A 15,445-nucleotide genomic window follows, 5' to 3' on the forward strand; every position below is an offset into this window, starting at 1 on the left:
AATCAGATTTTAATAATGATAGCTATTAGCACATAATCTTCTTATAGTAATCTGCATATAATCCACTGTTATTCTCATCCATCACAGAGGATGGCTGAAAGGATTAAGTGAGTTATTTTACATAAAGCAGTTAGCATGATGTGTGTATCCACAATCCTGAAGGAAATCAACCCTGAAAATTCACTGGAAGGACTGATGCTGAAGCTGAAACTCCAATACTTCGGCCACCTGATGTGAAGAGCCAACTCATTAGAGAAGACCCTGATGCTGGGAAAGATTGAAGGCAGGAGGAGAAGGGGATGACAGAGGATGGTTGGGTGGCATCACCGACTCAGTGAACATGAGTTTGAGTAAGCTCTGGGAGTTGGTGATGGACAGGGAAGCCTGGCGTGTTGCAGTCCGTTGGATCGCAGAGTCAGACATGAATGAGCAACTCAATAACTGCACCCACAAAGAAAGCACTCACTAGCATTGTTATTATAATTATCATAATAGGGGACTTCCCTGGTGGTTCAGTGGTTGAGAGTCCTCCTTGCAAAGCAGGAGATGCAGGTTTGATCCCCGGTCAGGTAACTAAGATCCGACGTGTCCTGGAGCAACCACGCCCATGCGCCCCAAATACTGAGTCTATGCGCAATGACTATCAGTTGTTGTGCCACAACTAGTCTATCAATGCACCACGATGAAAAAGCCCAGACAACACAGTGAAGTTCCCATACACCGCAGCTAAGACTCAATGCAGCCAAGGCAGCCAAATAAATAAATACATATTTTTAAAATAATTATTGTCATAATAATAACATAACTAGTACCTCATGATAATAACACAATCATGTTATTACTATAATGTTATCATTAAGTATGGAAAATTATGTCCCAACCATCCTAATAACAGGGAAAGGTCAGTGGGAATGAGGAGGCAGGCAAGGTCTAGGCTCATAAATACAATCAAAAAGGGTCCTCGGATAAGCTGTAGATGTTTGATTTACTCAACCTCTAGCCAGGCTCAAGGTCACATGAGTCTGAACTACAGCTGTTCTGAAAGGTAAATGAAATAAACAAGTCACTTTAAAAACATTTTAAGAGACCTCCTGACAGACGTGTGTTAGTTGCTCAGTCATGTCTGACTCTGTGACCCCATGAACTATAGACGACCAGGTTCCTCTGTCCGTGGGATTTCCCAGGAAAGAATAATAGCGTAGGTAGCCATTCTCCTCTCCAGAGGATCTTCCCAACACAGGGACTGAACCTGGGTCTCCTGCATTGCAGGCAGATTCTTTACCATCTGAACCACCAGAGAATCCCTCTCCTGACAGATACCTCCCTAGTATACTGATTACAGGTTCTTGATAGTCCCCTATCGAGAAACTTATCTTGAATATCCTTGGAAAAGTCAAATACTTCTCTGAAGCACTGGTCTTCAGCCAGCAGGATATTTTGCTCCCACTCTCCCAGGGATTATTTGCAATGTCTGAAGACATTTTCAGTGGTCACAACAGGGTAAGAGAGGGTGGGGAGTAAAGGAGTGCTACTTGTATCTAGTAGATAAAGGGCTATCTAGTAGATAAAGATGCTCTAAAGATCCTACAACAGCATCATCTGGTTCAAAAATGCCATACTGTCAAAGTTGAGAAATCTTGCCATAAAGGAACACATAATTATTCAGACCTACTTTGTTAGCCATTCCCATACATTGTCTTTTTCACCTAATTTCAAACTATGGTATAAATAACTGAGATATAGCTTCCTTAAACAAGGATAAATGATGTTAGGTGGGCTGGAGAAAAGGTAATGAGCAACAGGATAGTTAAGGGTAAGGAAGCAGAAGGAAGGCATATAAGAGATATGAAATTTTCCCTACTCCATATTTTGTTACTGTTTAGTCACTTACTTGTGTCTGACTCTTTTAAGACCTTATGGACTGTAACCCACCAGACTCCTCTGTCCATGAGATTTCCCAGGCAAGAATACTGGAGTGGGTTGTCATTTCTTTCTCCAGGGGATCTTCCCAGCCCAGGAATCAAACCCACATCTCCTGCATTGGCAGGCAGATTTTTTACTACTGAGCCACCAGGGAAGCCCATTTCATATTTTACCCAAGGCCAATCTCAATGCCTTTCCTTGCAACAAACATTTTTCTTAAAATAGTTTGTAATGCATACATACCAGGAGCTCCATAAATTCCCACTGTATAATTGACTTCAATTGTAAGTCCAGATTGAATTTTGTCATGCCTCTGAGGAAAATCAAGTTAGAGTTTAGAAGGTTCAAGAGTTTAGCAAATGATTTAACGAAATATTTTTAGCACCTATCCCTTGTAGCTCAGTCGGTAAAGAATCTGCCTGCAGTGCAGGCGACTCGGGTTCGATCCCTGGGTCGGGAAGATCCCCTGGAGAAGGAAATGGCAACCCACTCCAGTATCTTTGCCTGGAAAATCTCATGGACAGAGGAGCCTGGTGGGCTGCAGTCCATGGGGTCGCAAAGAGTCGAGCATGACTGAGCGACTAACATTAACACTTGTTATAAGCCAGGCAAGGCTCTAGACGCTTGAGATACATCAGTAAAGAAAACAAAGATACCTAACCTGGAGGCTCAAATTCAATGAAATTTTGAGGAAAAGACCAAAAATTCTTGAGTTGGAATGTCTCAACTTATGGCATATTTTTCCAACCTATTTCTCTTTCTTGACTAAAAAAGAGACATGAGTTTTAGCAGAGCTTTTATCTACATTAGAAATTAATCTATTTCCAAGGCAACGAAGCAAAATAGATGGCATTAGTAAGCCAGTATCCTGCAGATTGTTGTTTAAGAAATTAAAATTTATTGTGTGTAAAAAACCAGCATGAGGAAGACATCCAAGCCTGGGTGTATTTCTCTGGCTCAGGTAAAAATGGAGTGGAAGATGGAAAGATTTCTACTATGATTTGCCCTGCTTTAGGAGGAAGCCTTTTTTAAAAAAAAAAAATTCTTTATTTTTAATTGGAGGATAATTGCTTTACAATATTGTGTTGGCTTCTGCCATACATCAACATGAATCAGCCATTAGGTATACATATGTCCCCTCCCCTCTTGAACCTCCTTTTCACCTCCTACCCCATCCCACCCTTCTATGTTGTCACAGAGCACCAGATCTGAGCTCCTTGTGTCATATGGTAAATTTCCACCGCCGATCTACTGTACATATGCTAATACGTATGTTTCAGTGCTACTCTCAATTCGTCATGTCCTCTCCTTCCCCCACTGTGTCCACAAGTCTGTTCTCTGTGTCTGCGTCTCCACTGCTGCCCTGCAGATAGGTTCATGAATACCGTCTTTCTAGATTCCATATATGTGTATTAATTTGTTTTTCTCTTCCTGATCTACTTCGCTCTGATTATAGGAGGAAGGCTTTTGTAAGGAGACAACTGGCAACTTTTGAAATAGCCTGCTATGATGGTGTTAATAACAAAAACCCTTTAGGTATTTAGTTTGGGTGTGGCTTACACTTGAGAGCACAGAGCTATTTACACTGAAATCTCCCTGATTAACTTCAGAGATGGCATTTATTTATTTTTAAGATGTTTTTTAATGTGGGCCACTTTTAAAGTCTTTATTGAATCTGTTACAATATTGCTTCAGGTGTTTATGTTCTGGTGTTTGGGCCATGAGGCATGTGGGAATCTCAGCTCCCTGACCAGGGATTGAAGCTGCACTCCCTGCAGTGGAAGGTGAAGTCTTAAGCACTGGACCGCCAGGCAAGTCCCCAGCCATGGCATTTAATCACTCCTCCAGTGGTTCCAACATTGAAAGACAAATGACAACCTGGGTTTGTCCCATTTCTGTACTCTGAGAGCCTATATAATATGCAGGCAGATAAATGTTAGTGTAGCTTGAAAGCTCTGCTGAAGCTCTGTCCCTGTGAAGACACCAATAGTTCTGGGAGACTTTCCTGGATTCTCTTTTTCCCTGTGTTTTTCCAATAAATATGTATTTATTTGTTGAACTCATCAGATGCGTGGAATTCCATGAGGAACTGGGAAAAGGATTTGTGCTGGAGCCTGGTCATATGTCTCACCGTTGAGGCATATGACTCCTTTGCTTCTTTTTGCCAGCTTCCCACAGAGATATTACAAGTCTGTAGTCCCCCAAACCCCTAGAGCCACCAGCAACTGCAAGTCTTTAAATCGCTTTGGGTTCTAGAACTTGGACTGGGACACAAGTTAAGCAAAGAATGTCACACATTTATACTAACATCTGTGTAGGACAATTTCTGTCTTACGGTATAGTTGCTCAGTCATGTCCCATTCTCTGTGACCCCATAAATTGTAGCCCAAAAGGCTCCTCTGTCCAGGAGATTCTCCAGGCAAGAATACTGAAGTGGGTTGCCATTCTCTTCTTCAGGGGATCTTCCCAACCTAGGAATTGAACCCTTATCTCCTGCATTGGCAGGCAGTTTCTTTACTGTTTGAGCTAGCAGGGAAGCCCTCACCGCTCTACTTATTTGCCAAGGTCAACTTTGCAAACTAAAGAAATAGAACTGTGAGGTCAGTGTCAGACTGTTTTTAAAAAGGAGATGAGGTGATGTACTGAGTCTTTTGACTCATGATAAGGTTCATGGTATGACTGACGAATTCTAAGGTTTATACCCAGGGGCTCTGGATATCCCTGTGGCTATGATGAAATATTTATAGGTCCAAGAGGCCATCATTCAAGCCATTCAAGTTTCTGTTCACTTTTTGACCTTCCCACCAATGCATCAATGCAAAACATTCATCAGGCATCAGGCATGGTGTCTTAAAGCAAGGAATCAGAGAAAGCTATGTGGTTTAAGATGAGAGGAATTCACAAACTTAAAACAAATAAAATACTTCTTCCTTAATTTTTTTATTGGAGAATATTTGCTTTATAATGTTTTGTTATTTACTCCTGCATAACAAAGTAAATCAGCCATTTGTATACATAGATCCCTTCTTTTTTTTTTTTTTTCCTTCCCATTTAGGTCACCATAGACCATTGGATAGAGTTCCCTGTGCTATACAGTAGGATCTCATTAGTTATCTATTTTATACATAGTAGTGTTACATGTCAATCCCAATGTCCCAATTCATCCCACCTCATTCTTTCCCCACTTGGTGTTCTTTACATCTGTGTACCTCTACCTTTTATTAAGACGTAATATGTGGCTCTGAGAAGTCAAATTCAAATCTTAACTTCTATTAAATACACTCACGGTACTCAAAGGTCTCCAGTGAGCACAGTAGTTAGAAGGAAAAAGTGAATTCAGCAGTTAAATCTTGAAATGAAGACTGTTAGTGGGAGGTCAGAGAATGTTGGAGAAATATTTTAAACGATCTGGTGAGGCTAGGGATTGAACTTTTTTTTTTCATTTTTGTGGTTTAAGGTGGCAAGTCACTATATAAGTGATCGTGAAATCAGTTTAGTGGTGCGCCAACAAGCACTTTTCAAATAACTTTAAAACCAGTCTAGCACAGGGAGCTCAGCGGGTGCTCTGTGATGACCTAGAGGGTGGGATGGTGGGTTGGGATGGAAGATTCAAGGGGGAGGGAATATATGTGTGCATGCATGCTAAGTTGCTTCAGTTGTGCCTGACTCTGCAACACTATGGACTGTAGCCAGCCAGGCTATTCTGTCCATGGGATTCTCCAGGCAAGAATCTTGGAGTGGATTGCCATGCCCTCTTCCAGGGGATCTTCTTGACCCAGGGATTGAACCCGCATCTCTGACATCTTCTCCTGCATTGATACATGGATTCTTTACCACTAGTGCCACCTGGGAAGCAGAATATATGTGTACATAAAGCTGATTCACTTCATCGTACACCAGAAACTAACACAACATTGTAAAGCAATTCTATTCCAAAATAAAACAGTCTGCATGTGTTTGTATATGGGTTACCATATAAAATGGGTTTCTACAAAATATATCAAGTCTGTTGACCTACAAAGATGTTTACTGTGTGCATGAGAAGGTGCAAGAGGCTTTTTAAACTTTTCCTGAATCTTTTTTGGGGACAAGTGAACTTCTTCATCACCTGGTCTGAATTAGTTCAGCATTTCTTCCTTTCAAAGTGGTCAAAGAATTTGATGACCAAGTTAACTCTTCAGCAGGACTAGACAGTTGCTGTTAGCCAAAGAGTGTTGTTGAATGGCCTTAGCCCAGTCTCTTTAACTTCCCGAGTCTCAGTTTCTGCATCCTTAAAATTAGGAATACTAGTGTCTACTTCATAGCATGTCACAGTTATACCTGATGGCAAACAAAAGCATTTAAGACAGTTCCAATGCAGAGTAAGAGCTATATAATAAATGTTTCCTTTTTTCCCAGCTTTCGTTCAGGGAAAAAGACAACTTCTTCCATTCCCTGTTCTCCTATAAAGAACCAGAGTCACCTTTCACACACTGCCCAGAGTCGGGACGCTGTGACATTGTCAAGTACTTTTCTACAGTCACGTTAATGAAGGATTTCACCTACCCCCTCTCCCTGGTCAGCACAGCTTGCTTATGGGAAAATCAGAAAATATCTGAGAGCACTAAGCGCGAATCAGCTCTGTATAAAAGCAATTTTCTCCAGCTTCATGAGTGAGGGCAGTTGTAAATCACTCAAGCTATTTGCATTTATACTGCTTTAAAAAAGGGGTGGTGATGGGAAGATGGGAGGGTTAGTTACCCAGTGAGAAATGTTATCCTGGGACAGAAGAGCAAATGCTTCCAAAATCACCCCCCTTGTTGGGCCAGTGACTGGCTGTTTATGCCAGAATGGGAAGAAGGGGTTGCATCAAACTCTAGCTCCTGGAGTAAAATTTGAAATTGGAATACCTGTTCACAGAATTAATATCTAATCATTCTCTTTACTTGGCTTTTCTTACCATATGGAGGGGGGAGAAAAGGTTGCTTAGGACAGTTTAATTGTTTTGTAATGCCTGATGCATAAAACCAAAGAGAACACTCACACTCTCAGTGATGGACCACTTGGCTTCGACCATCTCAATGACATTTACTCCATTTCTAAGCAATTTTAGATAAGCTCAGTAAGCAGCTGGGGAAATCCCAGCTGTAACTAAGCCTGATGGCCTTGCTTCAGTTAAGAGAAAGTCCATGAGGCTGAATCCAAGCATGCCAAGAGAGAGAAAATATTTTCCACTACCAAGGACAGATAATGTGAGCTATGCTAAACCCAGTCCCTGTGGAATTCTTACTTGAACAGTTCTCACTTGGAGGTAAACCGAGGTCGCTTGGACAATGTCATAGAAAATTTATTGAGGAGAGTCTTCCATTTTCAGTAATCGTTTTGCTCTAGAAATAAAAGCATGCCAGCAGAGATAGCAAAGGAGGACTGTTAGCAGAGGCTTGGCCCGGGTCAGTAGTCGGTGCTATGATCTGACCATAACTGGTGCCCCAGTCAGGAATATTTCCCAAATAATAGAATTTATACCTCCTCCTGGAAGATGTGGGAAATCATCAGCTAGATAAAAAATAAAATCATATTTTAAGTTTAGGTCAAGAGAGGGAACAATTGTTTGGAAAAGCAGATGGAGTCCAATGTCAGACCTCCTATTTCCAGACTCCTGTTCCACTCAGACTCATGGAGGGAAACAGGGCAATTACAGCCATGTCACCATTTCTGTGTGAAGGCTAATTTTCAACTACTAGACTAGATTTCTCCTTTCTTTTAAAACATGTTGCTCAAATAAACATTGTATAGTTTTCATTCACTGTCTTCTTTGAGGCACCAATTAATTCTTGCTAGCCAAATACAATTCTTTTTTTTTAATCCAATTATATCATCTATCTATCTATCTTATCTTATCTACCTTTATAAGTCTGAATCTTTTCCTTTTTTAAGTATCTTGACCTCTCTTTATACCTCACTTTCATTTTGGCTTCTTATTTATGTAATTTTGACTTATTACGGTATGATCTTACCACTTTTACCAGTTTTCTCAACTGGAAAATGATATCATAAAGCATTATATTTATGGTTTTTTGTCTACTTCCCAAGCCACTCCATTTGCTTTCTTCTTTAACTACCTTATATTCAATACATCCCTTTTCTTCACTGCTTGTATCCAAAGATAAATCTAATGAAAATCAGTGCCCTGAAATTTCTCCAAATATCTTTCCTCCTCTCTGGAAGGTTCCCTCTCTCTCCATTAACTTAGAGATTAGAGTTAAACTCACTCCTCAACACTTGGTTCAAAGACTGTGACATTTACAAGCCATAAACAGGAACATTTGATCAGGTTTCTACATTTGGGGAAAATAAAGATATTTTTACAGTATAAAAACAAAAAATGTCATCTAAATACATTTTGAAGAAAAATTGCTGAAGAGATATTCTATATAAGCAAAATTGAATCTGAGCTATACTTCAGGACTGGAGAAGACATGCTATATCAGAAACAGTGATAAACTCCAAACAGATAAAACTTTGAGTAAACCTAAACACAGGTAAACCATAGAGTCAATCTAAACAATTGCTCATGATGTCTGTGAAACTGACTTGACGTTATTAGGAAAAATATTATTTATATACAAGTGGGAAATATAAAATAAAATTGATAATAATAATAACATCTAAGGTTAAAATTTCAGATTATGGTAGCAAAATTTATATTTTTGAAAAAAGACAGGGAGAAAAAAAAGGAGGAATGTTCAAACAGGCTGAGACCTTATCTTATTCAGAAAAGGTAGACTGTTAATAATTCTTCATTTTTTAATTTTTTTATTTTCCTCCAGTATTGTTGAGATATAATTGACATACAGTACTATATAAGGGTAAGCTGTGCAGCATCATAATTTTACTTATATCATGGAATGATTGCAATAAGTCTAGTGAACACCCATTGTCTCATATAGATATAAAACAAAAGAAAAAAATACATTTTTCCTTGTGTTGAAAACTCTTAGGATTTACTCTTTAACAACTTTCATAAATAACACACAGCAGTGTTAATGACATTAATCATGCTGTACATTACATCCTTAGTTATTATTTATCTTATAACCGGAACTTTGCACCTTTTGACCTCCTTTGTCACCATACGAAGATTTATTATTATTGACTATATTCCCCATGCTTTACATTTCATTCTTGTAACTCATTTATCTTGTAACTGAAAGTTTGTACCTCTTAATTTCCTTCACCTATTTCATTCAGTCACTCACCCTTATCCCTTCTGATAACCATGTTCGTAGCCTGTAACTATGACTCTGCTTCTCCTTTATGTTACTTCTTTTGAGTTTTAGATTCCACACACAGGTGAAATCATAGGGTGTTTGTCTTTCTCTGTCTTATTTCACTTAGCATACTACTTTCTAGGTCCAACCATGTTGTCACAAATGGCAAGATCTCCATCATTTTTATGACTGAGTAACATTCCAGTGTATATATAATATACACCACATCTTCCACCTACTGATGGACACTGAGGCTCCTTTCATATCTTGACTACTGCAAATAATGTAGCAGTGAATATTGGGGCACATATATCTTTTCAAATTAGTGTTTTTATTTTCTTTGGAAAAGTACCCAGACATGTAATTGTTGGATCATATGGTGGTTCTATTTTTAATGTTTTGAAGAATCTCCATATTATTTTCCATAGCAGCTGCACCAACTTAAATTCCCACTAACACTGCACAAAGTTCCTTTTTCACCACATCCTCACTAATGCTTGTTATTTGTTGTCCATTTGATCACAGACATTCTATAAAGTGTGAGACGATATCTCATTGTGGTTTTGACTTGCATTTCCCTGATGATTAGTAAGGTTAGCTTCTTTTCATGCATCTGTTGATCATCTACATATCTTCCTTAGAAAATGTCTATTCAGTTCCTTTACCCATTTTTTTATTTGGGTCACTTGGTCTTTTTGAAATTGATTTATATATGTTCTCTGTATATTTTGGATATTAACTCCTTATCAGATATATCATTTGCAAATATGTTCTCCCATTCAGTAGGTAGACCTTTCATTTCATTGAAATTTTCTTTGCAGTGTAAAAGTTTTTAGTTTTATACAGTCTCATATGTGTATTTTTGCTTTTGCTTCCCTTGCAAAAGGTGATGTTTTCAAAAAAATATTGCCAACATTGATGTCAAAGGGTGTACTGCCCGTGTTTTCTTCTAGGAGTTTTATGGTTTCAGGTGTTACATTTAAGTCTTTAATCCATTTTGAGTTTATTTTGTGCATAGTGTGAGAAAGTAGTCCATTTGATTCTTTTGCATGTAGCTTTCCAGTTTTCCCAACACAGTTTAGTGAAGGGTCTGTCTTTCTCCCACTGAATATTCTTGCCTCCTTTGTCATAGATTAATTGACCATGTAAGTGTGGGTTCATTTCTGGGTTCCCCATTGTGTTCCACTGATCTATGTGTCTGTTTTTGTACCAGAACCATGCTGGTTTGATTATTGTAGATTTGTGGTATCATTTGAAATCAGGAAGCATAATACTTCCACTTTGTTCTTCTTTCTCAAGATTGTTTTGGTTATTCAGGGTCTTTTGTGCTTTCAGGCAAATTTTTAAATTATTTGTTCTAGTTCTATGAAAAATGCCATTAGTGTTTTCAGAAAATTGCATTGACTCAGTAAATTGCCTTGGGTAGTATAGTCACTTTAACAATATTAATTATTCTAATTCATGAGTGTAATATATCTTTCTATTTGTTTGTTTCAGTACCAGTTTCTTTCACCAGTATCTTCCAGTTTTCCAAGTACAGGTTTTATATGTCCTCAATTAGATTTCTTCATAGATGTTGTATCTTTTGATTCAATTACACATGAGACTGTTTTCTTAATTACTCCTTCTGATAGTGTGTTGTTAGTGTATAGATTTTTGATTTTGATAAATAATTCAAATAAATCTGTTAAAAAGTTAAGCATACCTATTGTTAGAACATACTTGAGAGATATCATGCCCAAACCACTTAAGGAAGAAGAAACAGAAAATGTATTTAACTTACTGATAAGGTAATAGAAAGTGGGAGAGGACATTAAACTTGAAAAACAGAGTATATACAAGTAAAATAAAATAGAACAATATACTCTAAAATAAACCAAGCAGATATGAATTTATAATAAATTAGTTAAAATTATCTATTTAAAATCAATAATATTATATTAGTTTCAAAATAGCTCATCATTATTTTTCAAGGAAATATATAAAACAGAATGACACAGAAAGATTAAAAATGAAGCCTGGAAAAATATATCAGTAAAGTGAAAAAATTTAAATGGTCATATAAATACACACTAAATATTCAGTTCAAATAATACTTCAGGTAATCCATATATAAAGAACTACAAACCCATATATAAATTCCAACAAATTTGAAAACATTCTCAGCCTCTCACGTTTTACAAAATTCAGAAGAAAGTGATAAAGGATGTATCTTGAAAAGGAAATAGCAACCCACTCCAGTGTTCTTGCCTGGAGAATCCCATGGACAGAGGAGCCTGGCGGGCTACAGTCCATGGGGTTGCAAAAAGTTGGACAGGACTTAACAACTAAACAGAAAAAAGAGATTCAATTTTCCATATATCAGGTTGGTGAAGATGTGCTTGAGAATATTCAGTGTTTACCAATAAGAAAATAGGCCCACTCAAATGTTTTGGTGGCTATAAACTGAAACAAAATTTGCAACTTGGCAATAGCTTCAAAATTTTGTGTACATACACCCTGATCCAGCTGTTTACTCTAGGAATTCATCCTATAGATGGATTGCACAATATTACAAAGATATATTTGTAAGAATTTTCTTTGCTGCATTTTTAATGACAGCAAAACCTAGAAAGAATTCATACATTCATCAACAGGGGGCAAAATAGATACATTTTTTACTTTGCTACAATAAGATCTTAGAAAACACTTTAAAAGAACGGATTATATAGAAAAAGTCTAAAATATATATGACATAAAAACAGTTAAATTTTACAACATTACATTTATGTTGTAATTCCATCTGCAATTTTAAGGGGAAAAGACAGATTTCATTCATTGCACCATTGTGAATATCTTCATCAATTAGAGAAACATACAGAGTCATATGTCATATCCAATTTATTTTTCTGATTATCAAACCTCAAATGTTCTATCAGTAGAAAATCCAGTATCTTCCTGGAAGGCTTCTCATCTTCCTAACTTTAAATTCCGTAACAAAATCTGATGGTCGGGGGAGGGATGTTTCCTTCGAGCCTGCTTCCATGTATGAGGCAGTTTAAGAGCATTGAAGGGCTTCTTAGGTGGCGCTAGCAGTCAAGCATCTGCCTTCTGTCACAATACTGTAAAGTAATTATCCTCCAATTAAAACAAATAAAATAATAAAAAGAAAAAAAAAAAAAAAAGAATCCACCTTTCAATGCAGGAGACCTAAGAGACGTTAGTTTGATCCCTGGGTCGGGAAGATCCCCTGGAGAAGGAAATGGCTACCCACTCCAGTACTCTTGCCTGGAGAATGCCATGAACAGAGGAGCCTGGTAGACTATAGTCCATGGGGTCACAAGGAGTCAGACAGAACTAAACAACAACACACACACACACACACACACACACACACACTGGTCATTCGGTTCTGTTGATTGATTTACTACTGTGACAATTCCACATTGCTTTCATTATTATGCTTCCTAATATGCTGACATATAAGGTACATTCATTTATATTTTGGTGTTACTTTCAAACTTGCTTGCTTTTCTATCCATTTTATCTTTCGTGGAATTTTAAAATCTGCTTGTTTAGCTTCATAAAATATCCTATCAGGGACGTTAATTTCATGGTCCATTGAATTTTACAAATAATTTTGCAATAATTGGCAGTCTTTACAACTTTCAACCTTTCTGTCCAAGAACATGGTATGTCTTCTTGTCTTTATTTTGTCTTTCAGCTGTTCTCCTTTTGTCTTTTTATATATGACGTACATTTCCTGTTAAATGCTTTATGATTTTGTTACTATTGCAAGATTGGCTATCTAATCCATCATATTTTCTAATTGGTTGTAAGTGTTGATTAGGAAAACTGTTGATCAGTGAACATAGATATTGTAACCAGCCGCTCTTATATTCTATTAATAATAGCTTTCAATTTGACTTTCTTGAATTTTCTAGGCAGACATATTGTCTGTTAATTATAAAAATTTGTCCTATTGTCATTACCTATAATTTTTATTTAATTGCTTTCATCTTATTTCTTTGCCTTGAACCTCCAATACACCACTAAATAATGTTGGTTATAGCAGGCATACTTGTCTTACTTCTGCCTGTTTCAGTTAGATGTGTTCAGTCATAAATGATTTGGCTGAAGGTTCCTTCTCCCTTTATTGGTAAGGAGTTCACAGGTTGTTGGTATGGTACAACTCCTCGATAAAAGTGCCAACAGTGAACTGGGCTCTTTAGATCTTTCTCTGTATCCTCCTTAGTATGGTGGATTTCCTTTAGATTCACTATTTGAGGGTTTCAAGATGGCTCCTTCTCACAATCAAGGCAAAAAGATGAAGGGAAATTAGGGACACTCTGGTACCTCCTTCTATCAAGAAAGCAAAAGAAGCCTTCCAGAATGCACAGGGGACTTCCATGCACAACTATAGTGGGAGGACCTCAATCCTATGACCACCTCTAACAGCAAAATAAGCTGAGAAAATAAGTATATAACCAGGCATCTAGTTAACATCCCTGGAAGGACGTTGACATTTTGCTAGCAAGGAAGAAGGGAGGAACAGATAACAGGTAGACAACCAAGAGGATCTGTCTCACTGACATACTAGGGACTGTGTATAATGTTCCAGAAATCATTAGGCTCATTTGTGTCATATATAGAATGGATACACAACAGGGCTCTACCGTATAGACAGAGAACTATATCAATGACCTATGATAAGCCATAATGGAAAAGAAAGTTTTAAAAGAATATATATATATATATATATATGCATAACTTAATTACTTTGCTGCTCAGCAGAAATTGCCACAACATTGTGAGTAACTATACTTCAATTTAAAAGAGAAGAAGTTATTAGAATGTGTGCTGTAATTTCCTGATAGAGCATTTTATCAGCCTAAGGAAGCTGGGTTCTATTCTTAGCTTGCTGAGGTCTTTTAAAATGAAGAAAGAATATTAAATGTTATCAAAACTCTTGTGGCATTTATTAAGAGAGTATGTATTTGTATTTTCAATTAATATGCTAATTCAGAGTAATTGGTTCCAATTGTTGAATCATTCTTGCAACCCTGTAATAAACAATGCCTGGAATGTGGTTTATTCTGTCAGCTAATACTATATTTAATTTGAAAACATTATTCTCATATTGTATTTGCATTAATGCTCACAAGTGAAATTGATCTATAGTTTTCTCTATGCTATTTCTGTCCAGTTATTTTCATGAGGATTCTATAATCACGTAGAATATGTTAGTGGACTTCTTGTCTTTTTCTACCTGAATAGTCCTATCCTTCCAGATTAGGTAGGATTCTTTTCAATAATGTAACCCTGTTATTTTATTAAAGTGACAGTTGTGTGATTGTTTTCAGTTTTCCCTTGATTATTCATGTCTTCAGATATTCTATTCTCATTGAAACAGTGGTTATTTTTCTAGTTTATTGAGTGATGATTTTACCTTCAGTTTTTTCCCCCTAATACATAATTTTGTTAAAAACTTGACTCTTAAGTATTGCCTGGCACTTTGATTTTGCTAACATTTTCCTTCCTTCCCAAATAGACTGTCATTTCAACATTAATTTCTTCTTTTACTTGAGCAATTTAACAGAATCTTCAAGAAAATATTCAAACAAATAGCAGAGTGAATTTCTTTTATCTTTAGTTGTTATTTCCAGCACTCAGTGTCTATCGTTTTGTGCTACCTAGCATTCAGCCACTCCTCTAATTTTGAGGTCAGTTTCCATAGGATGAGTCTTAGTGGAGAATCCAGAGATGAAGGCAGCAGCAAGATTCCAGTGGCAGCAAGTATCAAAAGATCATGCACATGATAACACCTTGGCCGTTGGTTCTGCCTGGTTTGACCTTCCTTGCATCTCACCTTGTTTCCCCACCTGTAGTCAGTTCTATAGACTCTCTACTATCCTTCCAATAAGTTTCTTTGATGCTTAAAAGAGTCATAATAAGTTCTGTTGCTTGCAACTAGAAGTACATTTACCAGTAATTTATAATCTCTTACTTTAGACCTAGAAAATGTTGTTCAAGATTCTGCTTTATGGAAATTTATGGACTTTTTCTTTGGGGCCTAATACACAGTCAGATTTTATTAATAGTCCAGCTTTGCTCATTCCCAGTTTAATAGATACATTTTATGTGTCAAAGTTGTTTCTAACATAATTCAAGACCTCTTTTTTCTCTTTGGCTCATTACTTTCTGAGATAAGTGGATTTAAGTCTCACGTTGTTGTTATAATTCTGGCCAGGTCACGGGCGTTTCATTGGTAGACTCCCAAATGTTAGGATCTG

This window comes from Cervus elaphus, chromosome 16, assembly GCF_910594005.1.
Source record: "Cervus elaphus chromosome 16, mCerEla1.1, whole genome shotgun sequence".
NCBI classification, from domain to species: domain Eukaryota; kingdom Metazoa; phylum Chordata; class Mammalia; order Artiodactyla; family Cervidae; genus Cervus; species Cervus elaphus.